Source organism: Mesocricetus auratus, unplaced genomic scaffold, assembly GCF_017639785.1.
Source record: "Mesocricetus auratus isolate SY011 unplaced genomic scaffold, BCM_Maur_2.0 Super-Scaffold_100003, whole genome shotgun sequence".
NCBI classification, from domain to species: domain Eukaryota; kingdom Metazoa; phylum Chordata; class Mammalia; order Rodentia; family Cricetidae; genus Mesocricetus; species Mesocricetus auratus.
Window position 1 is genome coordinate 63,279,857 of NW_024429188.1, and position 27,163 is coordinate 63,307,019.

The 27,163-nt window shown below is 31.3% G+C and overlaps 1 protein-coding gene across 2 annotated transcripts in view; it reads left to right on the plus strand.

Annotated features, from left to right (window-relative positions):
• Positions 1 to 27,163, plus strand: part of Pcdh11x (protocadherin 11 X-linked) — a 526,718-nt gene that overhangs the window by 13,478 nt on the left and 486,077 nt on the right. The gene's annotated exons all lie outside the window — the stretch shown is intronic.

Below are 27,163 nucleotides of genomic sequence, written 5' to 3' on the forward strand. Positions count from 1 at the left end.
TGTAATTCTTCTAAAAGAAGGAAAAGAAAAAGAAAAGAGTATGTATGTATGCATGTATATATGTATGTATATATGTATGTATATGTATATGTATAATCTAAGTTAGGTCTAATATTTTACTGCAGAATAAAATCTTCTAAATTGTGATGAGATATCAGCTTTGAGCAAATTAGCAGTGTTCTGAGGTAATTCATAACTAACAATATTGTCACGCTGGTTTTACTTTCTCCTTCTCATTATTAGGTGGCTCTGAGTGGAGAAAATATAATCTATTTCAGTAAAGTGAGTGTTTCTAGGAATTACACAATACCTTTCAATCTATAATTTATTTTATTTACTTATTTATTGTTTTTAGTTAGTCATCTATGAGAGATTTTTGTAATTTTTATAACGTGTGGTTTTCTAAACAAACAATAAAAGTACAGATGCTGTTTAAATGTAAGGAGCCATTACACGTTCTTAAGGTCTATGATTTTCAAGAAGGATTCGTTACATTTGAATTGATATACCAAAAATAAAATAAATATTGTCTTAATGACAGTATGGAATAAAATGGAGGGCTCTCTGATAATTTTGCTTTTCAGAGTATCATAGTATTACCTAATCTATTATAATAAATATACAGTGCAAATTAAAACAATTGAATGTACAAAGATAATATAGACTGAAATGTTGCCAAGTGCTATATAGTTAATTACAGGTACAGATTTGAATAGTAAAGTATATTCAATAGTATATGATGGGGGTTTCTGAACAAATATTTAAAAAATGTTTACCATCACTCAGAATAAATCCTAAACTGTATAGGAAAGCATAATTTAGTTATAATATTTTTGATCTTGAATGATATATACATCTTCCAAATGCTTTTAATGTGGCAATTTAAAGTTTATTTAAATTTCCCATGACGGCATTATAATATATAGTTCTTCAATGCATGAGACAATTTTATACTCAAAGCAAGCCAAGCTATTTTTTAAGCTTTTCCTTGTTTATTTGATTTGGTTCTTCTTCTTTCCATTTAGTTTGTTGATATACAGTTTCCCTGTCTATTTCAGACCAGCTTGTAGCTCACTATGTAAACAACGCGAGTCTTGAACTTGTAATCTACGTCTCAACCTTTTAAGTGTCTCAACTTTTATCACCTGCCTCTTTTACTTAAGACCCTTCAATTATATTGGTATAAAGTTTTAATATAGAGTAAAATTACTATTCTTTCAACGTAGAGAAATCGTGTTTTGCTTATTTACGGAAATGTAAATATTTTCCTTATTCTAAAGGTGTTCTTTTTCTCTTGCTAAAAATGTCTAACACATTAGGCTTTTAATAGATGAAGTGAACAAGTTGCAAACTTTTGCTCATCAAGCACACCTAAAGGTCGTGCTTTGCTTAAAATACAAATTCACAACTTTTGGGTTAATGGAAGACACAGCACCCTCACTTATATTTTTTTTACTTGTTTTTATTTGATTGACACTCTCAATAGTTGCAGACATGTAGCTCAGTCTTTAACTGTTGGTATAAAATTAGCTCTGCTCTAGCTTCACCCTCTAGACATGGAGTACTGTGTAGGGACAGAAGAAAAGGAAAACAAATTTATATCTTTATCTAAAATTTAATGATTTTTTTCATTATCAACATAGACAATATTAATTAGAATATTTACTGCTCTGTGAATTCTTTTCTTTGCTGTCTTCTTTCCTCCCTCCTATGCCCTTCTCTATACCACAGGTTTATGTTTCTATTGGATAGTACAGATTTTTTTAGATAATTATTAATTGAAGTGTCTTTAATTTGAAGTTAACAGAAAAATTATTTTATTTTCATGTTGAAGTGGTTTACTGCTAACCTAGTACAGAAAAATTCTTGATATAGTTTTTAAGAAAACATTATGAATGTTTTCAAATTTATTAAAGGAAAATTTTACTATATCGTAAAAAGATCACTGGATGAATTTGTTTTTTTTGGAAACTACTGAAGATAAACAGGTAAAGTAAAAATGTTAGGTAACTCAAAGGAATTAAAAACTATTAATATCGTTTTTCACTTCACTTGCCATGTTAATTCTTAAATTTTCAGAAAATGAAAATAAAATTTTATTTGATTACATTAAACTTTCCAACATTTGTCAGATGTAATAAAAGTTACTCTTCCTGTGTTTAATATTATACATTATATGTTTTTTATTGGATCGTATTAATCAAAAGCTTCTTCTTTATTTAGATTCAGGTGCATATATATGTGCCTATATTAGTGGGAGGTTTTCTAATTCTCTTCGTTCTATAAATAAGTAAATTGAAACTCATCACATGTATAAAGATAGTAGTACATGGCCATGTCATAAATACATTTTAATTAACAACCTCAGTTTTAGCAAGAATAAAAATAAACATTTACTTTTTGTTTACATAATACATATAGTCTAATTGTATTTTTGAGTAGTCACAAGGACATTATTATTGGTTTTTTTTCTAGAGACATGTTTTCTTTTCTATTCATTTGTCAGCTGTATGAATATATATAGACAATAGAATACTGTGTATTGAGGTAAAACAATCATAATGTTTATAATGAATATTCTATTTGCTCTGGATACCTTAATTGTAAGTAGGAATATTCTGTCTGTAAAATCCCTTGTCATTTAAATTTTTAGTTACAGTCTGCAAAATGTGAATACGCATACTTTAATGTTCTAATGTAAAAGCCTAGATTTCTCCATTCTTTGTTCTAGTTTGTATAAACTGTTTAAGATAATTAAAATCATAGCTACATTTTGATCTTTTTCATAAAAGATTATTGCACTTTTATTTCATTTGTATTTGAAATTTGGCCTCCTTGATCTAGGGTACTTTCCCGTGCTAACTTCTAATGGTTTCACTTGGAAATTTTTAAGTTAAAATATCAGTTTTCAACTCTAATTCCTGTTCAGGGATTCTGATATGCTACAAGACTGGGACAAATACAGGAAGGACAAAATGTCTCATAGCATTAAATTGCCAAGTAAGTAGCATTCTCATGAACCATAGAGGGAGAATTAAGCCTATTTATAATCATTGTACATATTGCCACATCTAATTGAATCAATTATTTTACTGATTTCCTCCCAAGGTAACTGCTAGTTTTATTTTTATATAGACATTAGCCTGATTTCCAAATAACAGTTTATATTTGTACTTACAACAAGTACAATGTTTCATTTTATTTTTATTTTTACATTATTTTTAATTTTTTTCAAAATAGGTTCTTTTCTTATACAAATACCCTGATTAGTTTCCCTACCCTCTACTGCTCCAAGTTCCTTACCTATGGATCACATCCATTCTCTCTCTCAGTAGAAAAGAGCAGGCTTCTAAACCATATTTTTGTTTCATTTTCAATAATTAACATTATGTTGCAATAAATATTTAAAATGAATACAAACACACATGAACACCAATGCCTCAGTTTTACCAGGAGAAAAAAAGGAAACTCAACACTGCAAACAATCTTTCAAGTAGAATCTCAATCTGGAAATAAACAGTATATTTTGTTTTTTCAACTGATACTTGAAAAATCTTGGATATCAAAATCTCCAGTGTCACTTTTTCAAATTTGTGATCCATAATTGCCTCAAAATTAGGTGTAAGAAAGTTTTTGTTTTTCTTACAAATGTATTTGTAAGTGGAACAAGTATTCATCCCTAGTTCATGAATTGAATTTTTTGTGCCCATTCTCTATGGAGGAATACTCTCTCAACCTATATACAGCAGGGAGGACCTTGTTCCTGCCCCCAAATTATGTGACATACTTTGACAATCCCCTATGGGAGGCCTCACCCCTTCTGAGGAGTGAATTAGTAACAAGTGTATTTGTTACTAATACTTTAATACATAACATATATGAAATTATAAAGTATAAAGCATGTGTATTAAGGCAAATTTTGAAAAATATTTCAGCAAAATTTATTATTTTTTTCATCAGAGATCTACCATGAGTAGATCATCAAAACCTTCTCTTGTGGCTGCGGAAATAGCCTATGACAGTGATCAAAATGTATAATTTGTACAATGTGCTTGTGCTTCTTTTTTAAAATAAAAAATAATCTCGTTTTACATACCAATCCCAGTTCCCTCTCCCTCCAGTCCTCTCAACACCCCCACCATTTCCTCACCCCATCCCTGATTCACTCCTCAGAAGGGGTGAGGCCTCCCATAGGGGATTGTCAAAGTATGTCACATAATTTGGGGGCAGGAACAAGGTCCTCCCTGCTGTATATAGGTTGAGAGAGTATTCCTCCATAGAGAATGGGCACAAAAAATTCAATTCATGAACTAGGGATGAATACTTGTTCCACTGCCAGCAGCCACATAGACTGCCCAGCACTTGGGCTTCTTAAGGAAGCACTTATTGGCCCATACTCTAAATTTGTTTCATTTTATTCTCAGTTGTTTTGTACACACACACCCAGAAGGTCAGTGAATACACACACACACACACACACTCACACAGAAACACACACACTTCTATATATGTTTTACATAAAGTGATATCATTATATATACATACATATGTATGAAATAACAATTTAACAATTTAGAGATAAATGGCTTAAGATAGATGATTTATTGCAATAAAAATGACTACATATTACGGGGTAGATTGATGGCTCAGTGGTTAAAAACAGACTATTTTTCAGAAAATATTTTAGTTCCTAGCAGCTATGTTTGGGAATTCGTAAGCATTCACAGATCCAACTCCAGAGCATCAAATGTCTCTGGCAACCCAGGGCACATAGCCACACACGGGAGCACACAGAAACATAATTAAAATAAAGCAAATATGTTTAAACTAGTGACTGTGTAATTTAATGTTTTTGTTTCAATCCTTTCTTCGTCTTTTTTGAATGTACATACATGTGCAATAGTGAGTTCCTGATGTGCCTGTGCCATTGGTTAGAGAAAAGACAAATCCAGATAAAACACTGTGTTCCAAGTGGATGAAATAACCAATTACGATTTTCCAAAATAACTTTTGTCATCTCTGTTGCTTGGATAAGTGAATTGGGTTAATTGCAGTACCTGGAATTAGTGAAAGTTAAATAATTTAAAAACAAACTTTCGGCCAGGCGGTGGTGGCGCACGCCTTTAATCCCAGCACTCGGGAGGCAGAGGCAGGCGGATCTCTGTGAGTTCGAGGCCAGGCTGGACCAACAGCCTCCAAAACAATACAGAGAAGCCCTTTCTCATAAAAATAAAAAAAAACCACAAAACAAAACCTTTCATCAGTGAAAGTCACAACTAAATTTCAATTGGATTTTCAAAAATACTATATTTTCAACAAAAATGACATAGAATAGACCACAGGAGATAGAAATTAATGTGAAAATATGATTGCTTTGAAAATTAGAAATATTTTGACTCATTAATCTAAAGGTGGACAGAGATATTGTCATGATACATAATAATACCTAAATAATTTTTGCAGACATTTTGTTTATATTTTAGTTGAATTCATTCTGCTGTATTTAAACACTAGGTTTAAAGAGTGTCATAAATATAGCATTCATTCACATAAAGTGCTCCCTATAACAAATATGGAAGTTTAGGACACAATTGAAATAAGAGGAGTTTAGGAGAGGCAAATAGATGCGAAATTAAGACAGGTTAAATAACTTAACGTGAATAAAACAAAAAATTCTTGTTTATTTGAAAACACTGTCACATCAATCCTGGACTTCCTGGAAGAGGTGATTCTTAGAGAAAACAGATGTGTTCAAATTCAGAAAATTGTCCTCATTATGATAGATGCTCTTTCCTTCACAGTCTTATGCAAAGAAAACGAATGATGCAGTCATGATGTAGACAATTATACTCAAGAAATTGTTAACCCTGCATGCATACACTAGAAAAGACAGAAAAACATGTTTATTGAAAATGTCACGGCAGTCTTTGCCCTACCACAGTGAAAAGAAATCAGTTATTTTTTTCCTGGTGTGTCTTTTCCATTTTCTTTTAGTTTGGTATGCTGTATATAGTTTAGACTAACATTTTTATTACTTTTTATATTATGATCATCTTTACCACAACTTTCATTTTGACTATCTATTTAATAACTCTTGAATAAATACTGTTTCTTTTGTTTATGTAAGCATTAAACTTCTCACCTATATCAATATAACAGTATCAAGAAGGCTGACACCTTTTAACAGTTTCTCACATGTTTATTAATATATACCTGCATTAAAAATTTCCTGCACACTTAGTTTGTGTGTTCCTCAGATATATGAAATAAATGTTTTCTAATTTAATATTGCTTTGTATAGGAAATTGAGTTGTGGAAAATCTTGACTAAATATTGAGAACAGATTAAGTTAAAACATATAAAAATCATTTTCAGATAAAAATTGTCATTTTGAATTCTTCCACATGCTAATTAAAATTTTATGTTAGAAGACTGATTGAAAAGGAGAAAAATCCTAGTTCACTGTTGGCATCTAACTCGTGGTAAGTTATCATTGGAGACAGAACTGAATGTTCCACACATAAAATTTTTCAAGGTCATTACATTTGAAAAATTACTACTAACTAATTCTTTATGAATAATGCATACTTATGGAGAAAGAAAATTTTAACACAAGTACCCCAAGACAAAACATGGCTCTATTAAATGTTCCTAGTAAAATTACTAAGTTTTTGTACATCAATTTTAATGAAGATTTTATTGAAATGAATACATTTATTTGTTCATGAATTTCAGAAAAAGATGTGTATTCATTTATATTTTGTTTTAATAGTGTTGGTATTGGTTATTGCAGAAAATTGCCAATGAATTTGTAATCTTGGCACCAAGGGTTCATTTAGCCTTTAGTAGAAAACTATTGAATAGTCTCATTTTTTCTATTATATATCAATAGCAGGATTACTAATAATGGAAATCATCTGCTGACCACTAAAAAATGTACACTTTTTGAGTTGGTGACATTATCGACAATAGTAGTAACTACAGTTTCAGAAATGTTAATGTTAGTCTGGTGTGGTGGTACAAGCCTTCTTAATCCCAGCTCTAGGCAGAAAATTTAGATGAATCTTTTATGCGTTTGTGTATATCAAGGACTACATAGTGCTTTACAGGCCAGCAAGGTCTCACATGGTGAGACAATGTCTCAAAAAAGAAAAGAAAAGGAAAGGAAAGAAAATAAAAGAAAAAGAAGCATTATGTTTCTCATTCAGGAAAGTATAATATTTTTTAAATGTTTAGCAAATTCAAACATATTACTTTCATATGAAACTACTAAAGTTGTATTAAAAATGAACATGTCATGATAATTATCACTTTAATTAACATTTTGTAGAAATTCAGAACATCATGTATTTATAAGAATGGCATTAAAGTAGAAAATAAGTATGTTTTATAAGTTTCTGTTAATTTATTGCTAACTATTGATCTAGGAAATACTTTGATTTTTTTTGATTATTTTGTCAGGTTAAAACTTTCTAAATCTTTATTTATTCATACAATATTTAGTTAAGTCATTTATCTATGGCTATTTATTGCCTTATCAGAGGAAATACTATTTTAAAAGAAGAGTTACTGCACCAATCTCAAAAAAACTACTCAGTAAATATATACATGGTTTTAGAATTCCTTTCTAGTAAGTTTATATGGTCAATCAAAATAGCACTCCAATTATTTTAGGTTTGTACCATTAAATATTTACATGACCTAAGTATCTCAGTTATTTTTCTATTACTGGGAAAATACACCTTGATCAAATGAACTTCTACAAGAAAATATTTAACTCGGGACTTTAATAGTTTCAGAGAATTAGAGTTAATGACCATAATACTCAGGAGTATGGAGCTTGAGCAGTAGTTAAGAACTTGCATTTTATACATAAGAGGAAGGCATAGAACAAGAGACTAGTTCTGGTGTGGGCCTTTGAAGTATCAAAGCCCACCTCCACTGACACATCTTCACCATCATGGCCACATGTCCTAGTCCTTTCAGTTTACCACCTGGGAATCAAATATCCAAATAAATGAGCCCATATGCAGCAATCTCATACAAAACATAATAATAAACAAAATTTTAAGAAGTTTTTTATAATGATAATAATGAGCATTTTATAAAAGTTTATGATAAAAGGAAAGGCATTCTAGTTAGAATGACTGATTTCCTAGAGGAATTTTGCTAAGCATTAGAAGAAATCCAGTAGTTATGTATTAATTTCTTATTTAGAGCATGCATTTATTTTTAAGTGATAACACATTAAAAACTACTAACAGCAACGTAGAATAAAATAGTGAAAAATATAGAATTTCTATTTATGGTGACTAAGTGACAAAATAAGTATTAAAATCAATTATCCTTACTATAAGGGATCACACTTTTACTTTGTGACATTAAAATATAAATATCTAACATTCTAAATAAGTCTTTTCGTGAATATAAAGGAAATTTAGGTTTAATTTTCTCCTGTTAATTTTTTTTGCTTGATATGTGAAAGGCTTATCAATTCTAGTTGTTATATTGCAAATTTTAATCTTTCATGTGAAAGAAATATATATAAGTTCTGAGAGTCAGAATTCTGCTTCTTCTAAAAATGGGATTTCTCCTTCTAATTTATGTCATTCTTTAATCAGTGACCTCTAATGGATATATATTTGGAAGACCTCATGAAGATGTATGCAGTATGTATTTTAAAACAATATTTGTAATAATTCACCAACATTTAAAAATATTTTGAGATTTTTAAACTTTAGAGTAGAAATATTATATTAATTTCAGTACTGTTCATTGAGTGTACGTATTTAGATCAATGTCACACTAAAATGCTCAAGACAAGCGAGAAATATGATAGAATAAATGGAACACTCTTTCCCCCAAATAAGAATATCAGACATGTTATTTGTTAATAGGAAAATGGCACTGGGTAAGTGAAGGGTTGACAACATTTTTCTTGAATAATTTAGAATATTTTATGTGAATAATTTAAGTGAGTATAAGTGATGGAGAAAGACAGGGAGTTATTCAAATTTTTAAAAATTGATTATGTTTGTGAAGACATGTAATTGTCTATTTTAAATTATTTTATAATGAATATTCGGAGGGGTTCCTGAGATTTGGAAATTGCTCACTTTTTACTGTTTAACGTATGTCAAAAGTAAAAATTGCTAGGTGAATAATAAGGATTATAAACTACTTGTGGATGCTGGGAAAAAATCCACTTAAAGGATTTTGTTTGCACTAAAAACAGTCATTTGTTTTTCTTTTCTTTTCTCTTTTTTAAGCAGCATTGATATTAGTTTCTCACCTTTCCTGGTGTGAAAATTTTCCCAGATATCTCCAATTCTCTAAATGGAGATGTGTCATGATTTTCACTTGTTTAAAGTTACTCATCTGTGGGAATTTCCTTTCCTAATGTTTGAAACTATTCAGGCATTGGGGATTTTAGGAATTTTAATCTCACGGAAAATGAAGTACCCTATGCAAATTACTTCTGCATATGCAATGTACAATTTAACTTTAAAATTAGTCTACTCTTGTAGAGAGATAATTGGTAATGTAAAATACATACTGAATCCAAGAACAATAATAACAACAAATTATTCAGTAACTTTTTAAAACATTCTTTTGCTGTTTTGTAAACTGTACCCACAGCCTTGCTGTTAATTGGCAAATGCCCTACTTCCTAGGGATATAGGCTGCCAAGAAACTTTTTTGCTTGTGACAGTCACCAATCTCTTTGTAGCATGTGATTATCCCAATAGTTTGCAACATCTAAGCAGGAGCACATTTTACGGATATGTTCTACACAATGTGAATAAAGTAACAACCTTTCATTATCAATTAATAACTCAGGAATTTTGAAAAATCAGAAAGAGCCTCTAAAATAAAGTCTCTTAGTTGAAATGTGTTCAAATAGTTTAATTTTAAAAGACTCTGTAAACTTTATCAGGGGAAGGACGGTAATTAACTAGTATTAATTTCAAATGTTTGATTATACCACTGCAAATATCAAATTCTTTATTTTATATTGTTAGAGCTTTTATACTAAACCAAGGGACAAAGTAACAAAATAAACATTTCTCTTTAAGCATCTTTTTTTTAACCAAGACTATAAACATAACAGAAAAATTCTCTCCAATTTAAATTAATGGATGTGTTTGTTCCAGTATTTCAGAACAGTGTATACTAACAGCACTTTGTCCATAAGTTAATATAGAATCAAGGCATCTCTGAAACTGAAGGGACTTCAGAGATCTCAAAAATGGTACTACCTCTCTAGTGAAGAATTCTGATTATTAAAGCCCTATCTTTTCAGTGTATATCTTGTTTAAGATTCAATAACATTGAATTAGATGCAACAAACTTTTTCTTCCCTCTCTTGGTTTTGCCTCCACCATACATCTGTTTGTAAAGCATTATGGGGACTGTACAAAAGTGATTTTTAGTTTAGATATTGCAAGGGGATCCTTTCTTTTGGGCACTCTCAGAAGTATTAATTTGCAACTCCCAGTTTACAGGTTTGATCTTTTTCTTTCCCTTAAAAGATTTGATTCTCTTTTGAAATGCTGATAGTGAATGTGGCTAAAAGGATACTTATGCGCACTGACTTACATTATATGGGACATGCAATGTAACAACAACAATTTCCACAAGTTAGAATCAGTTTCTGTCTGGGTTTAGACAAGTAAATATGTCATAATTTCTAAGGAAATAATTATGAGAAAGTTAAAACTATCCTCCCCTTGAATATAACCAATGATAATGAGAAGATCCTTCTGGTTTATGCAGGGATGACTTTAGTTCTAATAACTCCACTACTAATTTCAAGGTAAGAGTGTTCTTTAAACAATTGCTTTGTAGGTTATGACCATCTTCATTAGAAGCATTGTCTTTCCTTCTATCATATAAAATGTGTTCAGGGAATTCATACAAATGAAAATAGCCAAATATTAAGACACTGATTATTGATAATTTGATAAAATGCCTAGTAAATACATTGATAGTTTAGTTATCTTTAAATTGAATTTAGCATGCTTAACGATGTAGTTTACTTTGAATTAGCATAAGCATTACTTTATGAGCTAAGATCTTATTGCTTAGCCCAGGCTGGCTTGAAATTCACAATCACTTCATCTCAGTTGCATGGGTACTAAAATCATAGGCATGAGACATTACGCCTAGGTGGGATTCTAGTAGGCTAAATTACAGTTGGAAATTATGTTTAGTAACATTATAAGTTGTTATAATTAATTCCAAAATCTTCTGTGTAACGTGTAGTCTTCACACCAGCCACGTGGGTCCTGAGCTGTCTCTGCCCCCAAATAACACATGAAACACTACATTAATTATGAAGCTGTTGGCCATTTGCTTGGTGTCTTATTGGCTAATTCTGACTTAATTATTAACCCATAACTGCTAATCTGAGTATTTCCATATGGTCTTCTTTTACTGGAGAAAAGGGTCCAAGCCTCTTACTTCTCATGCATCCTACATCACTACTGACTGTGCCTCTGTTTCCCAGAATCCTCCTCAACTCCTAGTCCCACCTATTTTGCTTCCCTATTGGCCAACAGTGATTTATTTAATCAACCAATAAGACAACATATACACAGAAGTACTTTCCCCATCACTTCTGTGTTTTTTAGACTTATAGTAGTGATTCCTCCAATGTACAATTTCAAATGTTTCACAAATGTTCTAAAGCAGTGGTATCACATAGTTTTGAAAATAATACATAGTACTCCCTTTTCAAAAATTATATTTTTAGTTTACTTTTTTAGCCTGTATAGAGGAGGGACTTACATGTCTGTCCCCTTCTTATGATATTTAGATTGTTTTCATTTTAGACATGACTTTTTTATTTTTAGAACAATCTTTTCTAATTTTACATTCTAATTCCTGTTCCCACCCTCTCTCCTCTTCCTACTCTCCCCACCTTCTGCCATCCTACCCAATCCACTCCTCATAGAGGGTAACGATTCTCATGGGGACTTAATGAAGCCTGGCACATCTCATTGAGGCAGGAATAAGGCTCTCCACCCTATATGTAGGCTGAGCAAGGTATCCCTCCAAAGATAATCGGCACCAAATAGCCAGTTCAAGCACTGAGGATAAATCCTGTTGCCATGCACAGTAACTCAAGACTGCCCAAGCCACAAAGCAGTTGCCCATATTCAGAGAACCTAGTTCTAAACTCTCTTAGTCCTTCAAACTCTTTTCAAGGTTCTTCACTTAGCCTCTTGAATATCTGATATTTCTCAGTATCTAGCATCATCATCTTTTACAATAGTTTCATGTCCTTTCACAAGTAGTTGGAATGTAAATATTATCATCATGAGCATACTAAAACAGCTTGAATTTATAATTTGAAAGCCTGAATCTTAATAATTGTTAGGTTGTATTAATTTTCGTTTCATTTAAACCTCCCCCCCCCTCTCTCTCTCTCTCTCTCTCTCTCTCTATATATATATATATATATATATATATATATATATATCATGAAAAAGAAATGGAGAAAACGGAGGTAGATTGCAAAATTTTAGGTGTCATATTGCCTATTTCCCTAGTACTGGTTTATGATTAGTATAGTAGATTCAAATAAAAGAAGTGAGTTTTTCTTAAGTTAGTTAAATCAGTTAATTCACTTCAGAAAATATTGCCTGTACTTTTCAAGGGTTAAAGAAGAAATGAAAAGTAAGTAATGTACTATTTGAATGCACATAACATGCAGTAACTATCAATGAGCTTTTTTCTAGTTAAATAGTTACTGAAATTTCCTTTATTGCTATAAGACTGCTGACAGCCTTCACCAAAGTTGTGCTATTTTAAACGCATGTCTCTTTTGCATTTATCATTAACATTTTCTTTACTGTTATGTCTATCCTGCTATTTCTCATGTATTGTTATCCTGAGGAAGTCTCTTAATGGAAGTGAGTGGATTACATTTAAAGAAATGATGACTGTGGATCATCAGACAAACAATGAAAAAGTCATGCCTAGAAAGTGTGGGCTAGGATATAAAGGAGAGACCTTAGATTATCAATTAATTAAGATGCTTTTATTTTAAAGGGAGCCGAGTGTTTCTTGAATATGGTCTTGAATATTACACTGAACTGTGTGTTTATAAAATTTTCAACATGCAGTAAATATAGTTACCTATCATCTCTCTGTCATTTCAGTTCATTATATATTATGTGCATTTTTAAAAAATAATTTGTATTTATTTTCTAATATCAAGGACAAAATAATTTATGGAAAGTAATGGTTGGATAGATAATCAGTTTAGAATTGTTTCACATAAAAAGCGGTTTTCTTCTTACTAAAAAATGAGGTTGAGAAAGTGTCTTTATGTCAAATCTGACTCACTTTAGCAGTTCCTTTTAAAAATTAGCAGCTGTAATTAGTGGAAACTTTAAAGGTGTAAGGTTGTAGCTGTTAACAGTTACAGGTTTTAATCATCTTTTTTAATTTAAAGTGATCAACTTTATAAAAGCTTAATTCTCATCTGTAGCATAAATAATAATGATATAGTTCACAAATTTGTTTGCAAACACAATTGCAAAAATAATTTGATTTTCATGTTTTTAACACAGTGCTGGAATACTCAGTTTTAAGGCATTCTAAAGTGAACTATTTAAAAATAAGGTTTTAATCCTAATAAGTTCCTGAAAAAAATGAGTATTAATTAAATCATTTAGTGATTTTATATGTGTACCTTTTCAATAAAACAATAAATCAGTGAATTCAAGCATTTAGAAACAAATCAAATAGTATATAACTACAAATATCCATGGAGTATCTTCTTATTTAAAATGCAGTCAATATTTCATTACAAAAGATAACAAGAAATATATCTTATAGGTGGAAAATTGTCATTAAAAACTTTAAACAGTATAAAGAAAAAAAGTTATACTACCACATTTTTGCATGCTATAACAACACCACACCTGCTCTGGCAATCCCCCACCCCCATGTCTGTTTCCCTTCATGGTGTTTGTGATCAATAGCTCAAGCATACTTAAAAGAGAATGATGAGAAGCTAGGGTGGGTCTAGGCTTACTCTTTTATAACAACCCATTTCGGGTAGCACATGAAGTCTATCAGTTTCTTCTGATGTCAGTTTCAATGACCTGACTCCCTGCAGTGTGTTTTACCTCATAAAGATCCCACCACCTCCCAGGGTTACAACACTGAGGACCAAGCTTCCTCCTTAGGAGCCCCTGGGACAATATAATCTGGCCATATCCCAGCCATCACAGTTTGTCCTTGAATAAGTCATTGCCTTGAAACTAATTAGGCAAGAGGAGACTTTTCCATTACCTACATCTTCAAGATTTTCAGGAGAGATGCTCTGGAGTCAAAGTGATTAAATTCTAATCCTGGTTCTTTTGAGGAGGATAAGTTTGAGCATGTTACTTGATATCTTCTAGCTTCAGTGTCCTTATCTATAACATGAGAATAATAAAAATTGTCACAAACAGGCTTTCATTCTAAATTACATGAAAAAACTTAACATACAGTAAAATGATTTTAGAACTCCATTTAAAATTGCTATCTATAAAATACTTTAATTCTTTAAATGTAAGCATACTTTTGCATCAATTAAAATTGATGAACTATGCTTCCAAATACAAAGTATTCTGGCTTTGCATGTGAAATCATTATGCATAACCTTTTTAAAATTACAGCATTGCTCACAACTTAGGTCTGTTACACAAAAGATAGTAGGTTATTATAGAAGTGTATTTCATATGATAACATCTGCAATAAAGAATTTTATACATGAACCCACTCCTTTTTCATCTTCAGTCAGATTTGTGAGTCACAGAATGATTGAATGACTTATTCAAAGACATGGATGCTTAGACATATAATTAATAGAGGCCAGGTATAGTGGCTTTAATTCCCCAATTGAGAGCAGAGACAGGTATATCTCTGTGAGATCAAATCCAGCCTGATCTACATAGAGCCAGTCCTATGCAAACAAGGTCTGCGTAGCACATTCTGTCAAAGCAAGGCAAAACAAAATAATTATAGACCCTATCTTAAGCTGTAGAGATGGCTCAGTTGTGAAAAACACTGTATGTGATTTTAAAGAACCTGGATTTGAGTCTCAATACTCACCTGGTAGTCCTTAACTATCTTAAACTCCAGATCCAGTGAGTATGACAGCATATTCTGGCCTTCAAGTGCACAAGGCAACCATGTGGTGTATAGACATAGGTGCAGGTAAAACATCCATTCATAAAATTATACAAAAACTTAAAAACTACTATAGCTGACTTTTAGTATATGAATTTTGAGTGCAATTGTTTCCCCCCAGGAATTAACTTTATTTCTGTGAATATAGGACATATAAATCTTTTATTTGTACATTTTTGTTGTTTAATAAAAACAACCATATTTTTGCATTCCTGAAAGTTTTCTAATTTCTTTACATACATTAATTAGTTTGCTCTTTACAGTAACATTATGAAGTATGTCCATATTTCAAACAGGAACACAGAAAACCATAGTGATGTTTGAAATCATACTGTTAGACATCAGAGGATATTGAATGCAAAACCAATCAACCAACCTACCAAATAGTCCATGAAACAAAATCAAAATAGAAATTATAAAATTTGTCTTCCTTCCAGGGGGTGGATTGGTTGTGGTTATAGTTTATGTATAATATATTTAATGGGCTTCAAGTTGAAGAATGGAAAATTAACACGGGTTTTCATTTTAATGACAGATATATTTATCAGTAACTTTAAATGATTGGTCTTACTACAAATCATATAAGTCCCTGAAGCAATGTTTTGTCTGAAGTACTCAGTAATGCTTACAAAGATAACTGCAAAAGTCGTTTAATATTGAGTCTTTTATTTTACTGTATACAAAAAGAATTTTCATTTTTTAAATTTACAACTCAAAGAATATTCATAAATTCCCTTCTGAAATAACTTCATTTTTATTTTTGTGGTGGAATCAACTACCAACTAGTTTATATACATAACAATACCTGTAAAAACAAAATTGATTTTGCATTTGCCCATTAATTTAGCACATAACATGAAAATAGAGCTTCATTTTTTCTATTTCTTTTTTAGAGCATGTGTATTGCTAGCTTCAAAATAATATGGTAAATCGTGCCTTATAGGAAAAGGTATTTTGACGCGTTGATGTGTTACCATATTGATATATGACAAAGATATGTTACTTATAAATTAGTATGTAAACAACATTATAGTATTATATATAGTAGATATTGAACAGTTAAAATATTCATGTATAAATGTACATATAAATTTACTAACTTATATCTAATGATAAATGATAAAATTTAGAAAAATTCAGTTAAAATATTTAAATGTCACATATTCCCCAATTCATTTTATATTTATCCATATTTTCAAATATGAAAAAATAAGCAATTGGTGATTTGTATTATATAAGAATGAATTCTTTTATTTTTCTTTATGACATTCTTTTACAAGAAAGACTTCAGAGACAAGAGTACATATATTGTGTAGTAAAAACAGAAAGATTTCATTTCCAACTTATGGTGTGATATCTGTTATTAACGGTTCAAGGCCTTTTGTGTAAGTTTTTAAATTTCACTTAGTCACTGCCTCTATGAAATATTCTATCCTGTTGAAATGAGTTTATATACAGTAAGACAGAAAGAATAAATTATCAGTGTTTATTAACGCTGTATATGCAGCTCTGTGAGGACTTGGAAGGATTATATGTGTACAAAGGTACAAATATGAGGAAACTGATAAACAGAAGCAGCTAGTGCACTTCAGCTTTTTATATATTCAGGAAAGAAATAGACCATGTAGTCTCTGGGATACAGGAAATTGTTAAAAGTAAAATTAAAATTGGTTATGATATAATTTTGTAGCTTAGTTTGAAGAGTTCTATTTCATACTCATTTATAGTTTGCATGCATGTAGTGATGTATTATTTATGATGTATTAAAGCTTGTCAGAAGATTCAGAAAGTAAAGCCCGCCACAAGCTTCTTTCCTCTACCTCAGGCTGAATGGACTGATCCTCTCTCCATAAACTTACCAAACCTCAGACTATAACGTCTCTTCAGTGTGGCTGGAGAATGAATGCCTCTCTGAGACCTTGCTTCTGTTTTACATACTTCCCTAATGTTGGGATTGAAGGTGTGAGTTATGATTCTCTCTTAGATTGAGTCACTCTTGTGTAGATCTGGGTGGCCTTGGACTCACTCAAATCCATTTGTCTGTCTCTCTTTTTTAATTACACCAGTATGTTTTAAAAATTTAAATTAGAAACAAGCTTGCTTCACATGTCAATCCCAGATCCTTCTCTCTCCCCTCCTCTCCCACCCTCCTTCAACCCTCCTCAAACCCCTCAACCAATCCCCACTACACTTTCCAAGGAGGGCATCTCTTAATTCTGAGTCTTTGGATTAAAAGTGTGTACCACCACCTCCTAGCTTCTGACTGCTGGGATTAAAGGTGTGTGTTACCAATGTGTGATATCTATAGCTTGAGGCTGACTTTGCTTTTCTGAATCCTCAGTCAGGCTTTAATAAATCATAAACAATATATCACCACACATGCATGTCTGAATTTGCACAAGACAAGACAGTGATAAATTCATAGTTATATATTATGATAGCTGTGGTGTTATCTTCCAGTTTCCTGTATTAAATGTTGGAAGAATAGTGATTTATTTATGCTTGTTTTTTTAATGAGTTCCTTGACATGTGTCTAACGCATTATGCTTACTCTCCCTCTCTTTTATCTCTCTCAAACGTTGTCATCCTCCCTTCTCCCTACATATCCTTCTTTGTCCTTATTTTTCTTTGTGAATTGCTGGTTATAATCATGGCCTTCTATTTGGCCCTGGTTTGGCACTGTCCTTTGGAGATTAATGGGCTCAACTTTGTGTATAAAACTAAAGACAATGATTCTCCTTTGCCTAGATTTCACCATGAGCTATTATTTCAACGAGGAGGAGTAAGCCTCCATTAGCACCTTCAGTTTGATCCATGATTGTTTGTTGGCTGGCACATTCTCATGTAGGCTTTGTCCAGGTATTAGGCATTCTCATGTAGGCTTTGTCCAGGTATTAGGCAGCATTTTGCAGCCTCTTTAAAAGACTTCTGGAACTTACATTCTTTCTGTTCCTTCTTTGCTGGAAAGTTTCCCTGAGCATTAGAAAGGGTGGTATAAATGACTTGTTTAGTACTGAGTACTCAATGTCACTTTCTATGAGCATGTTGAGCAATCATACATCTCTGCATTTATTGCCATTCACCATAAAGGAATTAATGATGTCTATCATGCATCATATCCTTGATGCTACAAATACAAGGATTATGATGGTGGTTAATGAGAAGAAAATGGTGAGTACTTCATAATTAATCGATTATACAAAACATACTAAAATATTTCAAGTAATTAGATGTATTTATATATTACTTGATAATTCTTTACTTTTACTTAGCTTTTTAAGTTTGAATATCTCATATCACAATGTAACATATCTTTTAGATTATATTGATCAATTATATTTTATGGAAATCCATTCTATTTTCAAATATTATTTGTTCATATATATCCAATTGCATTTTCCCTCCAGAGTAAGGCATGCAGTATACTTTTATTTTTTATTTTCCAGAGCCACCATAATTTAATTATAAATTGAGAATCATGAACAGTGCTGCAGAAAAGTGAAATTCATAAATACAATGAAGAGTCTGTCAGCTTTCCAACTAGGTGTGGTTAAACATGTAAATTCCCAGTATATCCAATGCTGATACAGGAAGATTGTTGCAAATTCAAAGCCAAATTTGGATACATAGTATGCTCTAGATCAGCCAGGGATACATATGCCTTGTATCATATTTTCTTCAAAAATTTAACTTTTCCAAGGTATCATATTACAAAAAGAACTATTTTATTGTATGAAAATATCATACCCCAGAAACTTCTTTAAACTGTGGATGCTTTCAGGCCTAAACAAGTGAGCAAAAAGCCAAAGAGCCACGAATAGTAATGTTGTAAGAAGATAATGTTATAGGTAATAATATAAATGTACAAACAAAGAGATTTTCTAAATATTCTTAATTGTAATATTGAATTGCAATTCATGACAGTTTACCTTTTTAATAGTGTATATTAATTCTGAAAGATAGTGGATTTAGTTATGGTATTTCTCATTGATGCTTACAGTTTTTTCAACTGTTACAAAAATGTTTAAGGGATTATAGTTTCCAAATAGAAGATTTTTCTTATGGGAATTCAGTTGAATTACATTTCAATCATTTCAATTTAATAGCTGCATATGTATTAATTAAAAAGAATATTAAATAAAATGGATCATTTTATTCTCCTTTGTTGAATCAACAAGTTGTCAAAGTCACAACAATAGTTCTACCCAATAGTTTCAAGATTTAACATAAAAGATAAAATGGTACTCATTCCTAAGTAAATCACCAGGTTTACTTTACCATTTCATTTTAGACTAAAGTTTTGTTGCTCATCTAAAAATAAAGTATCATCCTTATCATTTCATCATTCTAATGGTGCATGCTAAGAGAGTAGTGATATCTTAATCTAAGTTAAGAACTGTTTAATAGAACTTCTTGTGATGATAGAAATGCTGTATGAGCCATATTGCCCAATATTATAGTCCTTAGCCAGATTTAACTATTGAAATGTAATTTTACTTTTCACAGCTACTTATGACAAGGGTTACTATATGGGACTGCATATATCTGTATACTTATAATTTAAATATTACTTCATTGTTGAAAGTAAAACTTTTGGTGACATAATTAAACTTGAAATCTACGATTTTGTTCTTCTTTTATGCATTTGACCAATTATTTATCAACGCAATTTTATCCTGAATAGTCCAGACTTCACTTTTCTTTGTTAGTTTCCAGGAAGTGTTAAGGCAGTACCTGTTCATAATTTTATAGAATGACAAGATTTATGTCAAGTGTAAGACAGTTTCAGTTCTGAAAATTTATTCTGTCATTTCCATTAAAGAGTTGAATGAATCTAAAAGGGAAAAGCAGAATTAAATATTTCTGTATTTGTCTTAACCCGTAGGATAATAATAACATATGCCCATGTATTTATTGTCATTTGATACAACTGATTTTTCCATATTTCAGACTTGATTTCAAATGCATATTTTTATAGCATACATTTTAATTCTAAAAACCAAAAATACTTTGATAAATGAAGTTAATCTTATGTTTTAAATGGAATTCTAACGAAATAAGTAATTATAAATTTGAGGAATATTGGTAAATCTACAAGGTATTTCTTTTAAGTATTAACCTTGAAAAAAGAAAAGCTTAAGAGTAGATATACTGGAGCCGGGCGTTGGTGGCGCACGCCTTTAATCCCAGCACTCAGGAGGCAGAGGCAGGCAGATCTCTGTGAGTTCGAGACCAGCCTGGACTACCAAGCGAGTTCCAGGACAGCCTCCAAAGCCACAGAGAAACCCTGTCTCGCAAAAAAAAAGAGTAGATATACTAAAATCTAGAAATTATTTTTCTATGATGACCTTTGTATTTGATAGGTCCTCTGCATACCTGCTGTGGTTGTTTAGTTTGGGTATTTTCTGGGACTTCTAAGAGTGGGAGTGGTGGGTGTCCCTGACTTTCATGCCTGAATTTGGAACCCTTTCCCTCTGATTGGGCTGCTTTATTCACCCGTGATATGGTTTGAGTTTAATCTTATTGGATCTTGTTATGTTGTGTTTTATTGACAACCCTGGAAGGTCTGTTCTTTTCTGAATGGAAATGGGAGGAGGAATGGATATGAAGGTGTGGGAAGTCACAGAATGAGACAAGTGTAGGAAGGGGAGAATGCCTTCAGGATGTATGAGTGAAGAATAAATATATTGGCAAAAATCAATAAAATTATATTTCATAGGCCTAGATGAACCCAGCATGTGAAATTACTGTGCATATACAGAAGAGATTAGAAGTCATATTTTACACATAATTGCTGTACTCATTTTAAGAATAGAATTTTGTCTGATTGCTTTTATTCATAATTTAAAGATATAACAAAATGTGATGTTGATGCTTATATTCACCATTCATTATTCAATTATTTTACATTCATTTACTAAATGAATGAAAATCTTTATCAGTTAGCTTTGGTTTTGAACTGACACAAAAAAACAAACAATATACCCCACAGAAATTATATTTTATTTTTTACATGAATGAGAACTAATAGGAGAGAGTCTATTACCGAATCTGTAAGCTAAGACAAATTATGCAGTTTATAAACCAGGAAGGAAGCCTCATGTAAAAACATTCCGTGTCTTTTTTGACAAGTGGCATATGATGTTCACTTTTGGAGTATGGATAATGCCACTCCAAAATCATTTTGATAGGGAGAGCTTCTTAGTTTTCCGAGAGAAACGAATGCGGGTATTAAGGATCTATTGCTGGAAACAATTGTAAGATAGGTATTCCCTCTCTTACTGTCAGTATTTTGACTGAATTTGTTTTACAAGATGTCAGATGCAATATTGCTTTGAAACGTCAATTCCAAGATTTTGGTAATACACTTCATTTGATTTTTAGCTACTGATATTACTGAAGTCATGATTTTGAAAAATTAGCAGTTGACAGAGAGAAAAAACATTAAGTCATGCTGTAGTATACAAGTCGATACTGGGCTAAGTCTGATAAAATGATGTGGGCACAAATTGTACTTAATCCATATGTTTAAAAACTGGTCAATTGATACTGAAATATGAATTGGTCTCTCTACATAGGTAATTTTAACATTAAAATATGAACTATGTTTCGGCTCAGAAATATATTATTTTAATGATTCAAAGAAACAGACATCAAACAAACATGTCACTTCCCTGTATCTAGATCCATTCTAGGCAACTCAACAAATACTCAGCAAAGTAACAAACCTATTACAAAAAAATACATATATAACCAAAATCTTCTAACGAGTATCTAAAATTGTAGTGCTTGAAACTTTTTTGTTGTTAAAAAGCACTGCTACCTAACACTTAACATCTTTGATATTACTATAACCATTACATACTTAAACATACTCCCTTTCACTTTCTGTTTCTATTTCTTTTTTGGTATTGCATGCAAGTACTTTTCCTTTATATGGAAGAGTTAGTAACCTGTAACCTAGTATAAGGCTATCATTTGGAGAAGATTATCAAATGTAAAATAGATTCACAACTGCTTTTAATATAGAAATCAACTCCTACAGATATTTAGATATAGTACATACTCGTTATAAAGTTTAAATAAGAATCTGAATTTCAGTTATATTTCAATTAACTGAACTCTTACGCGTTTAATAAGAGTGATTAAAGTGTAACAAATATATGATATCGTTTTTATTAACTCAGAATTGATTTCTTACAAAATATCTTGTACTTATTTATCAACTTGATTAAAATACTTTATACTAAAATAATCATAACAAAATTCACCTCAAGGCAGCAGCAGAATTTGATGAATACATGCCATCTTAAATACCTCTTCAATTCATTTGAAAAATGGTATCTTAAAAACTTGAAACTCTGATAAAATGTACATAAAATTAATATGGAAGGGAATCATTATAAATTGTCCTTTAAGTGCTGCTAAGCATCGATTTTTACAGACATTGAAACCATATTAGGAAGCACTATGCTGACACTCAAACGTTCAAATGAATCAATATTTTATAAACATTTTAGAGAGGAAAGCAAACATTATCGGAATCCACTTCTCAGAGAAATTTAAACACAAATGTGAAAATTGCATATTTCTAAAATGGAATACAATAAAAGAACTCATTATAAAATGAAATTTAACTGAAATATCATTTTATAATTGTACTTCATTAAGTCTTTAATTTGAAGGCATTAAGTTTTACAGTTATACAAGAAATACTTGAGTCAAATAGAGCAGCTATCTCTTGTTGACATTTTTCTTAATCTGTGTGTTTACTTTTCTTCTCGACACTGAGAAGCACCTTTTTTACTGAGTCTCCAGATGAAGTTTGCTTGTTTATAATAATATGAATAAATAGTTGACTACATCATACCTTGTGGATGTTTTAGGGTATGTTTTGTTTTTAGATAATATAAAAATAATCTGAGTAATGGAGCCAAGTAAAATTAGGAGAATAAGAAACAGGAAGATGTATGTACTATTGTTGTGGGGCTTATGCTTATATAATTTTAACAGCTTGTTATTATAGCATGTAAACTAGTCATTCACATATGACTAATTAAATTATACTATAAGTGAGATTAACATTATAATTTAGAAAAATTTCCTATTCTAACAAACATTTAAAGAACTTTTTTTGTAGGAGGGTTCTTGTATTTCTATTTACCCATAAGGATAAGACAATATTTATTTGAATGAACAGATATTTGAGGCCAGCTCAAGGAACTTTAAAAACCTGAAATTCAAAAGGAAAAAAGAAAACATGTTTTTATACTATTTAATGATTTATACTTTCTAGAATTGCAAAAATGAGTGGCCTTGTCTACCAGTTCACTTCCTTTTTGGACCTGAATTCCTTAGACCTTAAAATGAATATTCACTTTTGCATTTCTTTTTTCATTTTTTGGAGGTGTTTCCCTAATTATGCTTTTGTTTTCTCTGTCAGGATTCTTGTTCTCTGTACAACATTGCCCATACAACCACAATGTAGTTCGTGAAAGTGAGAGTATGTAAACAGCACAGTTACTACTGTGCAAGGTAGAAATTTGTAATTGTCTATTTCTGCTTTCATTCTGCTTACCATATTAATTTCCAAAATTAGCCTTAGTCTGTGGCAGCCGGTTTGTGAGGAGAGTAAAAATAAAATCCGTGGATATGTTTTCATGAAGAGAGAACACTACAGGCATATGCGTAAGCAAATGTTTCCTGAGTGTCTGAGTTATATGAATTAAACTTTCCTAAAAGTGAGCCATGACTTACTCTTAACATGTATGTTTATCCAAAATGTTTCAGTAGTGGTCATATTATGAATAATTAATTCAGCTTATTCAAGGAAAATGTTTAAATTAATAGTAAAATTTTCAATTATTAAATGTAAGTGATAGCACAAAAATTTGGAGACGGAGATTATTTAAACATGAGTATTCACATCCTTTCAGAGTAAGATTTGAGACCAGTATACAGAAATTAAGCACTGATATAAACATACTAGTCTGTTAATATTATTAAATATAAGCTGTAGGAAAGCACGAATCTTGTCATTTCAGTACACCTGAGAGTGCTTAGCATAGCAAGTTTGTTTAATAGTTATTGAATTAGAGAAAAAGCCCCCACAAATCCATGTGTTACTAATTTCTAACTAAAGAATAGATATCCTTTTTAGGTGTTTTATTTTTTTTCCTTACTAGAAGTACAGTTGGCTTATTTGATCTAGAGTATATGAGTCATAAGATATAGATTTCATTAAGATATCTAAGCTTATATTGGCTGTATTTGCTTATGTTTTAGCATATATTAATTATACATAATTACCCAGTAATAGTTTTCATTTTGTACATCCACTTAAGTTTTAGAAATTATTACTGTCCTTTTTCCTATACTTCTTTCTAGGTCTGAAAACCCCTGAATTTCAAATGTGGAAATCCATTTTAAAATGTTTACTTTGACAATGGTATTACAGGTCATGTGGAACAGATTTAGAATGGATTGGGAAAGGGGAGTTCATGGAATTAGGTTTTTGTCTTATTGTTATTGATTACAGATAGTTACAGATAGTGCAAGATATATGGAATGCTTAAAAGAGTAGTCTGTATCATTCTTTTGCCAATTGTACTAATGTATAATACCTACTGCTAGGATAAGAATAGAGTGGTACTTTTAATTCCATATACAACTGCTCCATTTTATTCTACATATGTTTGCTTAACGTTTATGAAAACAGACACACACTTTTAAGTGTCCTAGATTCAGTGTATAGAGAATACATATATGTGGACACTTCAGTGCATGGTAACAGAGTGTTTTTAATTACACATTTTTATAGTAGTTGCTTATTTTATTTGAAATTATCTACTAAAATACAGAAGTGTTACATCACTATTATATAAGAGAGCAAACACAAGACTAAAACTATTCTCCTCTATTTTATTACATGAACATCCAATCTTCATTTCTGTGAACAACTGTACAAGGTACTGGATCTGTAGCTGGAATTTTCTTTGGTCCACCAACCAGGTCCCAAATTAAGACAGTGATTCATCATTAATTATGAATGCTCTGCCTTAGCTTAGGCTTAATCACACATTTATTACAAAGTAAAAAAATCCATAATTCATATGAGACCACATCTATGTTATGTAACCCTAGTGCTGACCATTGGAAAAAAGATGCTAAAACTACAAGAATTCACACCATAGACTTTTGCTGTTGCTTAATAAGATAGAGCATTGTCTTCTGTATTCATTTTCCTCATTGGTATATCTCAATGATTTTAAATGATACCAACATCTAAACAATCAAAATTTGTCTGATATGTAATATATATTTCATGTTTCTATGATCATTATCTATAAAAGTGTTCTTTAACACATATGTAGTTCATGATGAAAATTGGAAAATTTCATTTTCTTCAGTTTGTGTCATTCACCATTTGCATATGATTATATATTTTAAAATGCAAATATATAATGAAGTGCTGGGATGGGTTAATAGCATATTTTCTGGCTGTTATATTCATACAAAAAACTTGCTTGTATTAAGTCTTCCTGTGTTTAGAATGAGTTCTGAACCATGCTAATCCCTAATAAATATTGAGAAAAGCATTATATACCTGTCTGCATCAATATTTCCTGCATTGGAATTTTAAGTACATCTGCCAATGATCTTTTAAAACTGATGTATGCTTTAACAGCGACATTTCCTAATGTTCACTTATAAAGACGTAACATTTGGTAGTGTTTAGTTCACCAGTGTAAATATTTCACAATTTATTATATAACATTATGCACAAATATTTTCTAATCTAGATATTGAATGATACTTAATAAGTAAAGCAAGACTAATTCAAGCAAGCCAAATTGACATTAGAAATCAATGGATAATCAAAAATGAAAATAAATTATAAAAATCTAAATTAAATGTTGAAATTTATCAAAGAATTAGAGAAATAGGGACCAAGGAGATGTGTCAAAAGCCAAGAGTATTGGCCTTGCTGCTCTTCCAGAAGTCCCAACTTTGATTCCCATTGCTTATGTTGAACAGCTTACAATCACCTGTAATTCCAATTAGGAAGACCTAATGTCTCTGAATTTTGAATACATCCACACTCACATGCAAATAATCTCTCTCTCTCTCTCTCTCTCTCTCTCTCTCTCTCTCTCTCTCTCTCTCTCTCTCTCTCTCTCTCTCTCTCTCCCACACACACACACACTGAAAATAATAAAAATAAGCACTAAAAGTTAGAGAATTAAGATGATTGCAAGGTTTCCACAAAGAAGAATTTGCTTAGGTTTCACATTTTAAAAATATTTGTTTACTTTTATTTTATGTGCATGCGTGTTTATTCTGCACTAGGTGAATGTAGTGTCCTCAAAATCAGGAGAAGGATTAAGATCCCTCAGAACTGGAATTACACATGGTTCTGAGCTGCTGTGTGAATGCTAAGATCAAAATCCAGGTACTCTCCAAGAGCAACAGTAGGTTACGTGCTCTTACAAAAGCCAGCACACCTGAATAGGACACAGCAGAAGGAAAAGAGACCAAGAGAGAGCACAAGAAACAGAAACTAGTTTGTACGCTTCAGGGTCCCATAAAGACACTGTACAGGCCCTGTGTATGCTGCCTCAGTCTCCCTGAGCTCCAATCTTCTTTGGTTATGTTGATTCAGAGGACCTTGTTTTCTTGAGAAACTCTGGCTCTTATGCTCATTCCGCCTATTATTTATTTATCTTAGAAGACATTTTCTTTGAATTTGCTTGAGCAAGTTCTTCATGTAGCAACATATTTTCATCTTGACAGTTGTACATTGTATTCACAGAACTAAAATTATGGAGTATTATATTAAATGCTTAGTGACAGTGAAATAATTGTGTCTGGAATTCTCAGTACAACAAAAAATAACAGTAATTTTTTGTGATTGTAGCAAATACTCCTTTATTTTCCTTAAGTGTTGAATTAAATATTTAAATTATTTTAATAT